The sequence below is a fragment of the Mastomys coucha genome, unplaced genomic scaffold (assembly GCF_008632895.1).
Source record: "Mastomys coucha isolate ucsf_1 unplaced genomic scaffold, UCSF_Mcou_1 pScaffold1, whole genome shotgun sequence".
Classification (NCBI taxonomy): Eukaryota; Metazoa; Chordata; class Mammalia; order Rodentia; family Muridae; genus Mastomys; species Mastomys coucha.
Genome location: NW_022196891.1, coordinates 53,761,886 through 53,780,793, shown reverse-complemented (window position 1 = coordinate 53,780,793; position 18,908 = coordinate 53,761,886). Strand labels below are relative to the sequence as shown.

Genomic DNA, 18,908 nt, shown 5'->3' with positions numbered 1-18,908 from the left:
AAAAGAAAAAAGAAAAGAAAAGAAAAAGAGGCAAGAAAAAAAAAGGTATACTGAGGTAAAACAGCTTTTTCATACAGTGTCTACACTATGGACCCATGAGTCAGGGATCCTACTTATTACATATATAATATGTTCTGCATATACTTGCTGCTAGGCAAATATACTACTGCATCTTTAGGGACATTATTATATACAGAACAATATACAAATTTCAGAGCAAAAGGTTGGAGTTCCAATATATCAAAGTCCCACTGACATCACAACTGCATCCAAGCATATCCTCATTTAAACTGTTGATCTTATATCCTACTTTGCCAACCACCCCCTTTTTATGAAAACTACTCTTTCTTTTAGTTTTGAAATTTAAAATTTCAGTATAGGCATCTACACTTATTTGAACAACAAATATTACCCTTACACAAAATATCTATCCAAGGCAAATTCATAGTGCAAGCGAGGCCACCAGAGATCACCAGAGATCACGAGGAAGAGTGAGAAGGTACTCTGCTGGGCACAAGACTTTCCATGGTGGCTGGTGAAAAAATTTAGAAATATACAACAGTAGTGGTCACACACTATGAATTTAATTAATGGCATGGAACTGTGTGGTGGTTTCAAAGAAAACGGCCCCATAGGACCATAGAGAGAGGCACTGAGACATGGGCTTGTTAGAGGAGGTGTAACATTCGGGTCAGGCTTTGAGGTCTCAGATGCTCAAGCCACACTCATTAGGACAGTCTATTCTTGCTGCCTGCAGTACAGATGGAGAACTCTCAGCTCCTCCAGTACGATATCTGCCTGCATGCTACCATGCTTCCCACCATGATGATAAACCCTTTGAAACTATAAGTCAGCCCTAAAGTAAATGTTTTCCTTTGTAGAAGTTACTGTAGTCATGGTGTCTCTTCACAGGAAAAGACAAACAAACAAAACAAAAACCAAACAAACCTCTAACTACGACAAAGTGTATACATAAAATTTGTAAGATAAAAAACAATTGTATATACATTTTACAATAATTTTCTAAAACTTTAAAAAATGATTAAAAAAAAAAAGACAATCACAAGGTGTGCTGGTGCATACCTTTAATGGCAGCACTTGAGAGGCAGGCACAGGTAGATTTCCATGCCTTTAAGGCCAGCCTGGTCTACAGAGTGCACTCCAAAGCTACACAGAGAAACCCCACCTCGAAAAACCAAAAAAATTTAAAAATAAATAAATAAATAAAAGGGCAATCTTCTTTAGGCAAATAACTAGCAAAAGGAATTGGCCTAATGAACCAAGGAAAAAAGTAATCAGGTTTTTGGTTTGTTTGGTTGGTTGGTTTTTGTTTTGCTTGTTTATTTGACAGGGTTTCTCTGTGTAGCTCTGGCTGTCCTGTAACTCACTCTACAGACCAAGCTGACCTCAAACTCAGAGGTCTCCCTGCTTCTGCCTCCTGAGTACAAGGACTAAAGGCATGTGCTACCACATCCGGCTTAATTCTAATTTGTTCATTTGAAATGTTTAGCTAAATAAAAAAATACATTTGAATTTTCAAACTATTATTTGCATGTTAAACTTTCCCACTCCACTCCCACTTGGGGCCCATACATGTTCAGCAAGCACCCCACCACCAGGTTAAATCCTTGACTCTGTATAAAAAAAGCTCAAGCCAAAAGGGAAAAAAAGGCTCAAGCCAAAAGGGGGAAAAAATGCTACTTTTAATATGCTTGCAAGTTCCTTGACTACTGTTTTACCTAATTGCTCTCACAATTAGGGAACACATAGGAAGCATAAAACTGTATGTAAAATGATTAAGATTATGTACTTTCAAATGGAAGAACATCTTTTAAAAGCTTTCCGTGGGAACAACTTACTGAGTCATTAATTCTTAGGAAAACACACGGCACCAGCTGACGTCAGGATAGAGAAGGAAAGCAGCACTGATGGGAAGGGGAAACTGGGAAAGCACTGCAGCTCACAGTCACATCTAAACAGGAGGACACCTCAGCCTCAGTGAGTCACCAGTGGGAAATGTACAGAACTCAGCTATACTTATCTAGAAAGTATGGCTTACATAATTCAGTACAGTTATTTAGAGTATGCAGATAACTCCTCCACATGATGAAGGCAAAGTCTGTGATTCTGAGCTTCCTTTCTCAAACCCAATCCTGTAATAAGCATCTGCATTACACTAATTATGACTGGTACAATAACTACTCATTGGAATTATTTTAACTGATTACTTCACAAGTCAAGTGTCTAAGCAATTTCACCTTGAAAGGGCAAGGAAGGTCAGTTACAGCATAGCATGTCAATACCTCAGTTTAATCTCTAGCACAACAGAAAACAAACAAACAAAAAGCCAAGGGAATAGGTTTTTTTTATTTCCAGGATACTCTATAACATCACATATTATAAATACTAGGAAATTCAAGAAACAGAGTTTTAGTTAAATTTTTAATTTTTGTTTATTTTTTATTGCAAAACATCTGTTAAGATGACTCAGTGAGTAAAGGAAGTTGCCCCCAAGCCTAACAACCTAAGTTCAATCCTCAGGACACACATGGTAGAACGAGAGAACCAACTTTTCAAGTGGTCCTCTGACCTCCACACATTCTGTGATGTGTAAATGCCACACACATACATTCATAATAAACTTATTATTATTCAAAACAAATGTATGGTGAACACATAAATACTCTGGCACAGGCAGCACATACATAAGAGCATACACATATATGAAATAAATGTTTTTAAAAGATTTTTAAAAAACCTTACATACTAATAGGAGAAACACAAGAGAAATCAGCCATTATAATATAACCAAATGCTTTTGAGATCATAGGGGAAGAAGAACTACTAGTTAAGCTAGATGTGGTAGTCTATGAATGTAATCCTAGCACTTGGGAAATGGAGACAGAAGGATCAGGAATTCAAGCCCAGCATCAACTATATGTCAAGTGGGGGTCAGTCTGAACTAAATGAGATGTTATCACAAAACACAAACCCAAAAAAAAAAAGAAAGAAAAAAGAAATATGTCTACTAGTACAGGCAAAAGCAAAGGGCTCTTAAAAGAATTCTTAAAGCTGGGTAGAGGGTAGAGGGTTTGATTGGTCAACCCAGTCTCAAGCCTAAGTGCTTGGTACATCAACATGAGGAGTGAGAACCTGAAGTACCATGCTAAAGCCAGGCAGACACAGCAGCCCACTCCTGTAACTCCTGTCAGAGAAGCAAAGACAGAAGGACCCCTGGGGCGTTCCAGCCAGTCAGGCTAGTGGATTCATAGAGTTCAGTGAGAGACTTTGACTCAAAAAAAAAAAAAAAGGTAAATAAATATGGAGAAAGACCCCACACATACACATATCCTCAATCTCTGGACTATATGCTTGTGCGCGCGCGCACACACACACACACACACACACACACACACACACAAAAGCACTCTTGGCTTGAGTCAATGAAAGCTGGTAAGCAAGAATAGGGAAAAGATAAAGAAAAGAGCTATATTCCCACTGTACCACACACCCACCTCGGAGGAGCGGTCAGGAAGGCTGGAGGAAGGCAAGCAGGCTGCTGTGCCTGATGCCTCACAGCTAAGCACTACGGGAGCAGTGTCTAAGGTCTGTGCCTGCCTCTCTTCCCTTTTGTTACTGCACAGGACTATTCCAGGAGAGATCTACAGAATCTCAGTACCCATAGCAGGGGAGCCGGAGCCAGAAGAAAGAGGAGCTCCTGTTCTCAAAGTGCTTATGGATCACTTCTGGGGTGGGGGGGTTGGATTATTTTCAGGGGCTGAAACAACACCATAAAGAGAAAACCAGTAAAACATCTAGTAAGATGGCAACTTGTATATCACACACATCTTACCATAATTTCAAATAAAATATATTTTAAAAGAAAAATGTAAAATTTAATATAAATAAAAATTATCTGAAACTTAGGAATACTACTTTACTACTTCAGCAAACACTCAAAAATGATAAATGTTGGTCCACATTATGTTTAACAAGCTCTCATCCTTCCTTCAAAGTTACAGAACTCTTCCAGGTCTTCTCTCTACCACCACCACAACAAAAGTGCAAAAACACAATTAAAAAGCATGGTATTATCTCATTTGGGAATAGGGGGGAAATCATGTATCAAATAGACAACTCAATATCTAACCTTATCTTTGCAACTTGTAATGATGCAAGCTGCCACCACAAAGAATGCACATGCATTTGTCAGATACATTCTAACAGCACAGCTGCCTGCCCAGGCATGCTGCTCAAAGACTGTTACATTTCTACTCTTCCACTAGCCTAAAGGGGAGATTAAAGAAAATGGTCATATGTGAGCCTCTGGTATGTGTATATTCACAAGAACGTCAAGCTAGGTCAACACTCATAGTCAACCCCTCTATCACCCTTAGAAGATGGGCTGCCAAATAGGCTCATCAGGTAAAGACACCTGTTGTCAAGTTTGATGGCATGAGTTCAAATCCTAGACCCCACATGCAAGAAGAAAACCTACCCCCACAATCTGTCTTCTAAGCTCTACATATACACATACACATATTCCCATTCTCTCTCTCTCCCTCCCCCTCCCACACACATACAAAATCACATTTTTTTTTTTTTTTAAAAAGAATCCTAAGGAAGAAAATAATTGAAAAATGACCTTTTTCAAGTATCAGGCTTGGGATGCAGCTCAGTGACACAGCACATGTCTAACATGTACACGACCTGGTTTAGTCCCTCAGTCTGTGTGTGAAAGACTGTCTGGAATAGGGGGCTGTCATGATTTGACATTTCCATTTAGGTACAAAACCAGAGAAATTATTCTACTTTGGTAAAGGAGTACTGACAATCGGATAAATGAAGTCCGAGTCCCGGAAAAATCCCCTAACTTCTCCACACTCTATCCACAAAACACACACACAAAATAATTCTTATGTCATTTGGACATTTTGAGGCTACTGCGACAATCAAGAAACATTCTGTGGGGTACAGCAGAGATGGCTCAGCAGTTTAGAGCACTTGTTTTTGCAGAGGATCTGGGACTGGTTCCCATCATTCATCTGGTGGTTTATAATCATTTCTAACTCCAGTTCCAAAGGATCATGCGTCCTCTTCTGACCTCCATGGTTACATACTCACTGGACTTACTTACATGCAGATAAAACACCTATACATATAAAATAAAAGTAAATAAATCTGAAAGAACAAACCAACAGCTGGGTGTGGCAGCACACAGAGACTGCGGGGCTGAACCCAGGTTGTGTACATGCTAGACAAGTGCTGTGTCACTGAACTGCAACCCAAGCCTGAGACGGAAATAGAGTCAGGAACAGAATCATTTTCTTCTTCAGGATTTTTTTTTAAATGTTTAGTGTGAGTTTAAGGCCAGCCTTATCTACATAGGGTTCCAGGACAGTCAGGACTATAGACTCTGTCTCAAAACAAACAAACAAACAAACAAACAAACAAACAAATCTATGTGGGGCTGGAAAGATGGCAAAGCACTTGGCCAGGTCACAAATGACAACTCTAGATCCTAGGTTTTTTTCTGAGCCTTGCAGGCACCTGCACACATGTGCACATAAACTACACATACATGCACACACACACACACACACACACACACACACACACGCACGTTGTTGTTGTTTTGTTTTGTTTTGTTTTTCGAGACAGGGTTTCTCTGTGCAGCCCTGGCTGTCCTGGAAGTCACTCTGTAGACCAGGCTGGCCTCAAACTCAGAAATCCTCCTGCCTCTGTCTCCCAAGTACTGGGATTAAAGGCATGCACCATCACTGCCCAGCATACATTTTTAAATGTACTTAAAAAATTTTTTTTAATGTACTATCTTAGTTAGGGTTTTTCTGCTGTGAACAGACACCATGACCAATGCATACCTTATAAGGACTACATTTAATTAGGGCTGGCTTACAGGATCAGAGGTTCAATCCATTATCATCAAGGTAGGAGCATGGCAGCATCCCCTCAGGCATAGTGCAGAAGCTGAGAGTTCTACATCTTCATCTGAAGGCTGCTAGTGGAAAGATTCACTTCCAGGCAGCTAGGGTGAGGGTCTTAAGCCCACGTCCACAGTGACATACTACTCCAACAAGGCCATTAAAATATTTTTTTCTTTCACCTATGTTCTACTCTTTCCTGTCCCTTAAGGCAGCCCCCACCCCTGTGCTGCCATGGCTTCTTCTGGTTTTCTGGCTTCCATAGGCACTCCAAATTAAATATACTCAGGGGTAGGATCCATATGTAAGAGACTATTTGGCATTTGTCTTCCTGAGCCTGGGGTTGCCTCAGTATAACTTTTTCCTAGTTATATTCATTTGCCTGTAAATCTCATGATTTAATTTTTCTCTATAGCTAAATAAAATTCTATTGTCTATATGGACTACATTTTCATGGCTATTTGGCTGCTTCCATTTCCTACTACTGTGAATAGAGCAGCGATGTTACCTGTACTGTTAACCCAGTCAGACCTGCAGCACAGCTGGGCCAGGGGCTCCCACGGCCCTGACTCCAGAAGCTATCGGCAGCTGATGGCTGCTGGAAGAGAGTCATTCTTCCTTAGGGGTGTAGCCACTGGCAGACTGTTCATACTTTAAAATGATCCCACCTTCAGTACATATATGCACAGTACTAACTGGGTTCAGGATACTGAAAGAGAGACATTTAGGGCATTCTGGGGAAGTCTGAGATAGGAAGGTATATAGAATCAAAATACATTATAAAAATATTATCATGAGTTTATTATTATTTTACTCCCATTCTTCAAATGTAGAACTCAAGGAAAATTAGAATATAACTAAATTTAAAAATACTTATTGCAATGATCAGTATTGTCTATTCTATCATTATTTTGACCTCATAACTGCCTCTCTGCTCTTATCTTTATCCCAAGAATTTAGTCTTTACAAAAGCAGCTAGATTAAATCTTTTCAACCTAAATCCTCCAAAAGATTCCTCTTCTGATTTCTCACAATGATCTGTAAGCATAGCCCTGGCTGTCCTGGAACTCACTCTGTAGACCAGGTGGCCTGGAACTCAGAAATCCATGTGCCTCTGCCTCCCAAGTGCTGGCCACCACTGCCCGGCTGGTCTGTAAGTCTTGTATGAACAAGTTATCAGCAATTCAGATCACCCCTCAATTGTCTCATTTTTTTTCTGTTTCCTTACCTTTCCTACACAAGTCTGTCCTAGCTTCCTTTGCTATTTTCAAACAGGATGCCTCTCTGCTTCAAACATTCCCTCCAAAATCTTGCCCTAGGCCTTTCCCTGCAATGCCTTTCTCTGCAAAACACTAGTCAAAATCCTTTAGAACGTAATTCTCTACTCAAATGTCACCTTATCAGTAGTCTATCCAAAACAGTGTCACCATTACCCTGTCCTCTTACTTAACTTTATTCTCTTCAGAATTCACCCCACATGATACAGTAAATAAATTAAGAAGAGTCTGCCTCCAGACCCACCATAATGCCATCACCAAGGCAAGGGTTGTGAAACATCACTACTTAATCCCAGCACCATTACATTCTGTTAGATGCTCAAGTGCTGAGTAAACAAGATTAAAATGTCTGACTCCATACTCCACGTTGTTAACTCTAATTACTTATTATATGAAGGAGTCCTTTAAGTCATAAATGTTATATTTAATCTCAGAATACCACTGCTTCTTAGGGAGCAGAAGGAGGTGGCAAGGAGACTAAATGTATACTTCCGAAATTTTCAATTAGTAATATGTTAACTTTTCAAAACTAAATAAAATTTAACATTTTAACAGTAGAAATGATTAATTTTCCAGTTCAGTTTGCATTCTTAAGATGCAAAACATATCCTTGGGATGTAGCGCACTGACTGTGTGAGAAGGCTCCAGGTAAAGCAAGGAAGAATGAAAAACTGAAAGGTTGCACAACACTAACGACAAAACAGTACATATTTCTTATTCTGAGGTAGGTGTTTAGTATGATTTTTAACAATTCTCAGAGCACAGGAACATTCTAAAATGTTACCCTTACTCTCTTATGTCATATCTTAACTAGCAACTACACTGTCACTAGGAAGTTACTTGCATTCATTAGCTCATCCAGGGATAGGAAAAGTCACTGAAACACTTCCACTGATCATAAAGCCTGATACAGAAGCCAAGCTGTGACACACGGGGCATCCTCCCACTAAACCAAATCAATTCTGAGACTATTATCCAGAGATGGCATCAGAGCCCACTGGTTGTGGGCTCAAGTCCCATGTATTACCCACTTCTGATGCTAGTACATCAGGGTTCTTATAACATTTTCCTCTGGGGTTTTTCTAATTTGCTAAGGATATCTAGAGAAATATTTTATGTCTATGTGCCCTGTTTTTAAAATACAGACCATCACAGGAATACACATCAACAAATGAAGGATGAGACAAAGGACATAAGACCTTCAAGCCCTGCAGAACTACTCTCTCCTTTGTTCACTCAGCTATCAGAAATCCGAAAGAAGCAGTCCTCTTGGGCTCATAGAAGGTGCATTATGGGGGCTAGTGAGATGGCTCAGAGGGTAAGAGCACTGACTGCTCTTCTGAAGGTCCTGAGTTCAAATCCCAGCAACCACATGGTGGCTCACAACCACCCGTAACAAGGTCTGATGCCTTCTGGGGTGTCTGAAGTCAGCTACAATGTACTTATGTATAGTAATAAATAAATCTTTAAAAAAAAAAAAGGTGCATTATGTAGGCCATTGATATAATCAATAGCTACTGACCATAAACTCATCCTTCATCTCTTCTTTCCTCCCCAAAGATTGGGGTAGGGCTAAAATTAAAACAAGCACTTGGAAAAGGTTGCACTAAGCCGGGTAGCAGTGGCACATGCTTTTAATCCCAGCACTTGGGAGGCAGAGGCAGGTGGATTTCTGAATTCAAGGCCAGCCTGGTCTACAGAGTGAGTTCCAGGACAGCCAGGGCTACCCAGAGAAACTGTCTCGAAAAACAAAAAAACAAAAAAACAAAAAACAAAAAAAAAAGATTGCACTGTTATCAGAAACTATACTCCCAAAGACAAACAACAAAGACTATTCTAGAATATATGTAGACTATGCAAACTATAAAGTTATAGGTCTGGTAATGAACAGGATAGGGTGGGAAAGGAGTTGAGAAAGGAAAACAAGTAGAAATTCACTTCTCTGTTATTATGTTAATATGGATTATTAAAGACACTCGGCCTTTCTGTAAACAATGCTTCTCTCAGCTGACACGAAAGACACAGGGCAGAGTACAATATCACAAGAAGAGATCTCAAATGAAGATAGTGAAAATTATAAATCGTAATTTAAAAAGCAAGTACTGATTCTGCCAATTTCAACAAAAAAGACTATTGTACTTAATTTTCTTTTCTCTTTTCTTTCTTCCTTTTATTTGGGTGGGTGGGAGTTACTGAGTACCAGAAGGGGCAGCAAGCTGTAAGGTAATGAACTTAAGGCCTAAAGCCTTAAATTTAAACTCAGATGTTATATGCCTGTCCATTTCTTCAAAATTAAATAATTAACTATGGTATGATAGTAACTATAGTATTATTATATAGTAACTATAGTATTCTCCCTTTATGAAATTACTTTATATATATATATATATTCTCATGTCACTTACTCTGTGTTGCTCCAATTTTAGTTGAAGATAGCCACTAATCTATACTCAATTCAGATTTTTTTTAGTTAATTAATTTACTTCACATCCAACAGTAGCTTCCCCTCCCTCCCTCCCTCCACTTTCCCTTCAGAGAAAAGGAGGCCTCCTATGGATATCAACCCGCTTTGGCATGTTAAATTGTAGTAGGACTAGGTGCACTTCTCCTATTTAGGCTAGAACAGCCCAGTAGGGGAATAAGGGTCCCCAAAGCAGGCAGCAGAGTCAGAGGTAGCCCCTGCTCCTGCTGTTAGGAGTCCCACATGAAGACCAAGCCGTAACAACTACTACATGTGTACAGAGAGCCTCGTCAGTCCCATGCATGCTTCTTGGTTGACAGTTCAGTCTCTATGAACCTCTATGGGCCCAGGTTAGTTGATTCTATAGATTTTCTTGTGGTGTCCTGGACCCCTCTGGCTCCTACAATCCCTCATCTCCCCTCTTCCACAGGATTCCCCCAAGCTCTACCTAATATTTGGCTGTGGGTCTCTGCATCTATTTCCATCAGTTGCTGGGTAAAGCCTTTCTGATGGCAACTATACTAGGTTCCTGTCTCCAAGTATGGCAGAATATCATTAACAGTGTCAGGGGTAGAGTCCCTCTCATGGCATGGATCTCAAGCTTGCCCAGTCACTGGCTAGCCATTCCTTCAATTTCCATTCCACATTTACTCCTGCACATCCTGTAAACAGAACAAATTGTAGGTTGAAGGTTTTAAGTCTAGGTTGGTGTCCCAATCCCTCCATTGGAAGTTTTACCTGGTTGAAGGAGATGGCTGGTTCAGTCCTCTGCCCCCAGTTCAGATTTTTTGTTTGTTTGGTTGCTTTTTTGAGACAAGAGTTTCTCTGTGTAACCCTGGCTGTCCTAGAACTCACTCTGTAGACCAGGCTGGCCTCAAACTCTGCCTGCCTCTGTCTCCCAAGTGCAAGGATTAAAGGTGTGTGCCACCACTGCCCCGCTAACAGTTCAGATTTTTAAAGTCAAGACTTACCCTCATTAGTAACCAATATTCTATACAGTGATATGTGAAAAACCGAATAAAACTAAAATTTAAAAATTTGAACATCAGCCAGGCAGTGGTGGCTCATGCCTTTAATCCTAGAACTTAGGAGGCAGAGGCAGGTAGATTTCTGAGTTCAAGGCCAGCCTGGTCTACAGAATGAGTTCCAGGACAGCCAGGACTACACAGAGAAACCCTGTCTCAAAAAACAAATTTTTAAAAATTGAACATCTATTGGAAATGTGCATAGAAATTCAAAGTTTGGGCCTGGGGCTATGGCCCGGTGGTAAACTTTTTGCAATGCTGGTGTGTGATTCCATGAAGATGAGAAAGTAAACAGCTCTAAACACAAGCATTAAAGTTGTTGTTTCTTGTTGTAGTAATCTGAGAAAAATACATATTTTACTACAATCAAGAAAGTATAAAACAGAACATGGTCTTAGATGAATCAATCATATTTCATGGCTTAGTCGGGACATACAACCAGAAACTTCACTTAGTAGCTGGAGAACTAGATAGTAAAGTTGGTCCATGGGAATAAATGCCTCTTATTCCACCACAGCTGTTACCATGGAAATGAATGCTAAGTCATCCAAACCAGAGAGACAAGTAAGAGACCCAATTTCTCACTCCCATGTCACTGGGGAGATAAGGATAGAACAAACGTACAATGAAAATATCAGACGCAGCCCTAGCACTCAACACTGCTGGAGCTTGTGGAACTCTCCAGGCCCCCTTCATCTTCAGACGAACACATACATTGTCTGATCCCACGTGTCTCATTTTCCATTCCCAAATGTCTTAGGACTGCACAGAGCTTCTCCCATTTGTTGTAAACTAGCACATGTCAGGTGAACTGAGTTAAATTTGGTAACTCAATTAACCTTTATTTATTAACAGAATGAAACACTATGCAGGAAAATTATATAATTATCTCACACAGAAAACTCTGTGGGGGGGTGCAGGAGGGATTAGGACACCTACATTTGAAGTACATGCTTGCACTACTGTGATGTGGGCTGTAGTCAGGAGGATTAGGACACCTACATTTGAAGTACATGCTTGCACTACTGTGATGTGGTCAGGAGGATGGGACAGCAGGCTGCTGAGTTCAAGTCAGTCTGGTCACTCAGCAAGACCCTGCCTCAAGATAAAAATGTTTTTAAAGGGGTGGGGAGTGAGAAGTAGAAGAAATAAGGTCCATAAGATGGCTCAGCTAGGTCAAAGTGCCTGCCACCAAGCCTGATGACCTGAGTTCTATCCTTGAACTCACACAAAAAAGGAAAGAACCAACTTCCAAAAGTTGTCCTTTGATCTCCACGTGCTTGCACCCATGCAGACGCTTATCTTTTAAAAGGCACATAAAAAGCAAGATATTTTAATAGGTTAAGGAAATAGCTTAGCGGTAGGACAGCTGCCAAGCATGAGTAGAGACCTGACTTCAATCCTCAGCACTACAAATAAAGAAAAGTTTGAACTAGATGTAATCCCAAGTACCACAAAGTCTAAGGAAAGAGGACAGCTTAGGCAACAATATTTGAGGACTACCCTGTGCAACACAGCAAAGCTAGTCTTTTAGAAGGGACGTCTTAATAAATACAATTTGATTGAGTAAAATATTTTCTGAATATTAAACCTGATAACTTTTTCTTTTGGGGGGGCGGGGGCAGGGGATGGGGAAGTCAAAAACCATGAAGTTTGTTTCAAGTGGGAAACTACAGACCCCAGCAGACTGCATTAACCAGAAGGTATGTGCTGTGATCTGACTTCTGCTATGAAGTCATAAATTCACTCTATGATGTTTAGAGGTGAGTACTTTAGAAAGTAAGTAGGATTAAATAAGAGCTGGGGCTTCCATGATTAAATCCTGGTGGCATGGAAAAAAGTGTAGAAGCCAGGACAGACATATGGATGAACCCAGACACACACACCCTAACATCCTTTTCTTAATAGATATGTGCCTACATAATTTTGTTGCAAATTTGCCATATTAAATATGGAACTAAGTTCAAGGCCATCCTTAGCTAGATACCGAGATCAAGACCAACCTGGATGACATGACACAGTGGATAGGTAGGGACATAAGAAAATCAAGAGCACTCTCTCACTCTGCTTCATGTATTTTTCTTTAAATCATAATTTTCTATAAAACACACTGCATTGCATTTTCCTATGTAACTAGAAAGATATGTAGACAAAAAATAAACTGTTACATACCTTGCCTAGCTGCCTTGGTAACAAGGCCTTACCACATGGCTCAAGCTAGTCCTGCACTGAAGATGCTCCTGCTTCTCTCTCCCTTCAGAGAACCAGTGCTGGGGCCACAGGCACACACCACCATATCCACTTGTTAAATACTCTTGAAAGTAACATGAATGTCCTTCTACTTGCCTATCTCTAAGGCACACATAATTTTGAAAAAAGAAAAAAAAAGGTAACCAAATACCAGCTTTTCTGAGTTTCTAAAAAACAAATCACAAACATATTCTCTACCAAAGAAGAAAACTATAACTTTTCCCCAAGTGATCAAAGAAGTCAGCTTGAGGCAGCACCATCAGAAAAAGTGGCCAATGAATTTTTTACATTTTCAACACAAAGCAGGGCCAGTAAGATGGCTCAGTGAATAAGGGGGCTTGCTGCAAGCCTGGTGACCCAAGTTCCAGCACTGGAACCCACATGGTAGAAAGAAAACAGACTCCTACATACAGGTTGTCTTCTGACCGCTTCACATACACCATACCAGTGAGTAAATATAAAAAAATAACAGAAAATCTTTACCAAAGGTGCTTATTATTATCAAAATTAATAGCTCAAAGAAGGCTTAAAACTCTACTTTGTTCATGTAAACAAATGAGACAGTGCTAATTACACTAGAAGGGAGATGATTTTTAAGCTGTAGTGGTAAATGTGTTGTCTGCCTAAATACAGGAGTAGCCCCTAGTGGCCTGGTAAGGAACAATTTTTTAATTTAGTAAACCAATAATAAATTCACTTACAAGAAACCCTCCTTTTACACATAGTAAAAACAGTATTTAACACTAGTTGGCTTTAATTTTGAGATCAATTAAGTTCTTGTGAAACAGAAACCTACCTGTCTTTTCTTAAAGCATTGTTTCTAATGATTCTGTTTGTTTGTTTGTTTGTTCCAGACAGGGTTTCTCTGAGTAGCCTAAGCTGTCCTGGACCTAACTCTGTAGACCAGGCTGGCCTCGAAATTAGTTCTCTGTCTGTGTGTTTAATCTTAAGTGCTGGGATTAAAGGGACATGCCACCACTGTCAGGCCAAAGAACTTTCATATAAAAATAAAATTTAAATTTAAAACCAATTTACTTAATACTTTCCTAGTAACACAATTTAAACAAAGGAATTTTATTAAAGTTAAAATACTTCATTGATCTAAGTCAACAACCTAATATTAAACAGGATACTTTCCAAAAAGTCAATATTTGACAAAACTACTTGCAGAGGGCTTAGAAATTGCTCACATATCGTATTATTTCTACTAATGTAGAATAAAAAAAAAAACTGAAAAACAGTTTTGTTTTTGCTCAGGCAAGGTCTCCTCCTATGTTGCCTCAAATTTACAATGACCCTCCTCACTCTACCTCTTCAATCCTGGGATTGCAAGCCCACACCAACCGTGTGACCATGGAGGAAAACAATTTTAAGATATTGTTAATGTCTTTACTAAAAAAAAAAAAAAGTACCTACTTGTGACACGTAGTCTTGACTACATTTGGAATTAACTAAAAACCAAGGCAGCTAAGCATATCTAAGGGGTTTTAAATAATTGGATTATTTAAGGTAAGAAGACCCATCCTAACTCTAGGCCATACCTTCTTGTGGCAGCCAACCTAAAGGACATGGAAGAAAGAAGCTCTTGCTTTTTGCCTGCTTGCCCTCTCTCTCCCTGGCCTGCGGCTGTGGTACGAATACCTGCTTCACTGGCCTTAGAGCCTACTTCTTCTGGATCCCGAAATATACTGAAGACCAGCTGAGACGTTCAGCCTCATGGACTGAAAAACTACTAGAATATTGGGATTCCCAATGGAAGACAGCCACTGTTTGACTAGCTAGACCACAGCCTATAAGCCACTCTAATAAATCTGCTTGATATAGAGACTCATCAGTTGTTTCTCTAGAAAACCCTAAGAGAAACAGTGTGCGGAACACAGAGTGCCAAGCTTCCACTCAGGAGATGGAACTGTGGCCTTTCCACACCCACACTCTGCTCCTCCTGTCTGAAGCACTTCCATCTCTCTTTAACTTCTTAACCCTTGCTTTCAAATCTTAACTAAAGTCAATAAATCTCCCAAAGCAGAATCCCCATGCTGCTGTCACTTGCTCACACTGCCATGTAGCCTCTTTTCTTCTCTTATTTATATGTCACCAGGCTATTGAAGATGGTTCCATTATCTTCCATGTTATTATAAAGATAAAATGAAATGTTTAAGCCATTTGGTCTAGAATGTCAGGCACATTATTAGTATTAGCTCCATCAAATCTATCAAATCATAAAATGTGCTTCGTTCTCCTATTTTTTTTTTTAATTAGAATTCTCTTTAAAGAAGCGCCTTAGCAGGGTATGGTGGTGTACACCCATCATCCCAGCAAATGAGAAATAAAAAAATATCCAAGTTCAAGATCACCCTCGGCTACTCTGTAAGTTTGAAACCAGACTGGGTTACTTAAGATTTTATCTCCAAAAAGAAAAAAGTGTTTTTCTGCTTTTTTTCCCCAGTACTAATCATCTGACCCGTGGCCTCCCACACACCAGACGAGCAAGCACTCTGCCACTGAACTACATCCAACCCCTATCCCTAGCCAAATTCTTTGATACTTCTTTCAAGAAGGGAAGTTTAGCTCCCTCTCTGGGTAGAATTAGACTTGTTCCTAACCCATAGAGTAAGAGGGCAATGCTGGGGGGTAAGCTGCCATCTGTGTGAGGACATCCAGAGAAGTCCATGTAACAAGACCTGCTTCCCACTAGTGGTGATGTGTTGAGACAGAATGCTGCAGTCCCAGACAAGCCTTCAGATGACTGATGCTGCAGCTAGCACTATAACAGCAAAACAGCCAAGCTAAGTTGCTCTCACATTTCTGACACTCAGAGAATAATAAATGTTGGTTGTTTTAAAAGGCAGATACATTTTGAGGCAACTGGATATTCAATAATAAACATAACTAACACATTGCATTTAATGTGCTCAAAGGAAAAAAGAAGAATGTTGGTGAAGCAAACCACCAGGTACAATAATCCAACAACAAAAAGGAAACAGCATGATCCAAAACAGGCAAAGGACTTAGAAATCTCCTCCAAGAAAGTTACACCAACAGTCAACATCACTAGTCATTAGGGAAAAGCACATCAAAACCATACTGAGACTCATAGCCATGAGCCACAGTTACTATTTTTTTTAAAATTATAAGCATAATAAAAAATGTGGAGAAATGAAAATTTTTATGTGCTTAGAGCTGGAGGGGTGGTGGTTTAAACAACAATCATGTATTTGGTCACCTGGTCCCCAGCTCATGCTGCTGTTTGGGGACGGGGCGCTTGCGCAGCCTTGCCCCTGGGGTGGGCTCTGAAGCGTTCAGATCCTTACCCTACGTGAGCTCTCCGACCCTGCCACCTGTGGCCAGGACTCCCTGCCATAGCAGACTGTCCTCTCCCTGGACCTGGAAGCCAGAGGAAACTTTCTTCCATAAGCCTCTGGTTATAGTGCTTTAATCACAGCAAGGCAACAGAATAATAACTAAACAGTGTGTCAATTTCCTTTCTGTTGTGTAAAACAGCCTGCCCCAAAGCAATCTGGAGAGGAAAAGGTTTATTCTGGCTTACAACACCATTGATCTGTATACTTAAAAGTTGTTAAAAATACATTTTATGTGATCTGTACAGTATTTTACCCCAACAAAAACAGGAATGGCATTTGTCTTCAGGAAGTCAAGTATACTAACAGTTACTTTCTCAGTAGCAAAAACAGGACCCAGGAGATGGTAAACCATTCAACTAAAGACAAAATTAAATATACTTCAAGGCTAGTCAACTAAGTCCACTACAATTCTGAGGGTCTCTCATCCCCATCAAAATATAAACTCACTGGATATGGTGGTGCATGCCTGTAAGCCCACCACTCTGGAGACCAAGGAGAGAAAATCACTTGAGCTTGGGAACTCAAGGGCAGTCTAGGCAATATGGCAAGAAGCCTTTTTAAAGCATTCATACAGGTCCGGAGATTGAGACCACTTGGGGCTCCTGCAGCAGATCGGACTTCCCTTCTCATTATGTAGCCCAGGCTGGCCTCAAACTCATAAAGCTCCACCTGACTCTGCCTCCGAAGCACTAGGATTAAGGTGAATGATGCATCATGCACAGCTTCCAATAGTGAAGTCTTTTTTTGTTTTGTTTTGTTGTTGTTGTTTTTTGTTTTTCGAGACAGGGTTTTTCTGTGTAGCCCTGGCTGTCCTGGAACTCACTTTGTAGACCAGGCTGGCCTCGAACTCAGAAATCCCCCCTGCCTCTGCCTCCCAAGTGCTGGGATTAAAGGCGTGAGCCACCACTGCCCGGCTATAGTGATGTCTTATCTGGGTATGTTATGTCTAAATTGGGAGAAGGGAGAAGTATTTTTCATCTAGAGTATACCTGTTTTTTTAATACTTTTTAAAAAGTGTTTTCTAGGTGATTTTGATACATTCTAATTAAAGAAAAAACCAGAATATTAAACAGAAATAAACAGGGGGGAAGGAATATAAAACAAAAAAACAACAACTGGGAGTCTGGGCTGTTCTTACAAGTTTTCTACACTCTTTAGTCATTGAAATTTGCTACCATACACATAACAACCCGTGTCAAGCAGCATTCATAAAGTCTACTGAACTCAGTGCTCTGAGGCACTTAGTGGCTCTCAGTCCTCCTTCTACAGCTTTGTATTTCTATGAATCACAGACCTTTGCAAGACACCAAGAGACTAAGAACCTTTACTCATTCCTGTAACCTCAATACTCAGGAGGCTGAAGCAGGAGGGCTGTTTATGAGTATGAGGCTAGCTTGTCCTATAAGGCTTGCTTGAGGTTTTTTTATGTTTGGAGACAGGGTCTCACTATGTAGCTTTGGCTCCTGAACTCACCGAATAAACCAGCCCAGCCTCGAGCTCAAAGAGATTCACCTGCTTCTGCCTCTCAAGACCGGCTTATATGTGAGTTCTAAGGAAGCCTGGACTATAGAGAGAGGATCCTGCTTCAAAAAGAAAAAGCAAATACTGGCCCTTTAAAATACATTTCATACCCACAAATCAAAGGGAGTATTTGTGGAGTTTGCTTTGTTTTGTCCCCTCCATCTCTCTCCGGCCCTGACCTAACTTTTAGCTTCCTCACTCTACCTATGGTAGCCATTTGGGGATAAACAGAAACAAGTGGCAACTGTTCTTTGGATGCTTCCACCTAGAGGCTCCAGTTATGTGTGCCCCGCCCACTGTGTGTCAGAGTCCCCAATACCACCTCCTGGTTATGACTCAGAAAGACTGAAAGCTAGTGTGGGAAAACTATTAATTGAGGTGGAAGTCTACCATAGTCCAGGTAGCCCTCTGCGGCTCGACGCAATATGGAGGACTCCCTTCACTGGCAGGCCTTCTCTGACCCTGTCTGGGGGGTTAAAAACCCCAGACCTCTACCTGCAGATTGTCAGGCAGCCTTGGTTAAGATTACAGGTTAAGATTCAGCTGGGCGGTGGTGGCGCACGCCTTTAATCCCAGCATTTGGGAGGCAGAATCAGGCGGATTTCTGAGTTTGAGGCCAGCTTGGCCTACAGAATGAGTTCCAGGACAGCTAGGGCTACACAGAGAAACCTTGTCTTGAAAAAAAAAACAAAAAACAAAAAAAAAACAAAAAACAAAAATAAAAAGATTACAGGTTCAACTTCCTTTCTTCCAATAAGAACCCATTAAGCTAGCACCTGAGATTCCTAAAATGCTTCCCGCACACTTAAAGAGGCACTTGGTTCCCTAAGCCTTCAGCCAATGACCTTTGCCCATCCAAGATGTTTCTACCACCCCCATACCCCCAAATTATAAAAGGCTTGAATCACACCAAGTACAGCTGATCTGCCTCCCTGCAGCTGGTCCAGGTGTGTCTTCTTCTCTGTACATATTCACGGGGATTCTAAACACACCACCATCCCACCACCACCACACCTCCACCCCCAGCACCCCCACACCACCACCATCCCACCACCACCACACCTCCACCC

The 18,908-nt window shown here is 40.6% G+C and overlaps 1 protein-coding gene across 8 annotated transcripts in view; it reads right to left on the bottom strand.

Annotated features, from left to right (window-relative positions):
• The window catches only part of Abl2 (ABL proto-oncogene 2, non-receptor tyrosine kinase), a 96,004-nt gene that overhangs the window by 57,337 nt on the left and 19,759 nt on the right, over nucleotides 1-18,908 (bottom strand). The window lies entirely within an intron of this gene.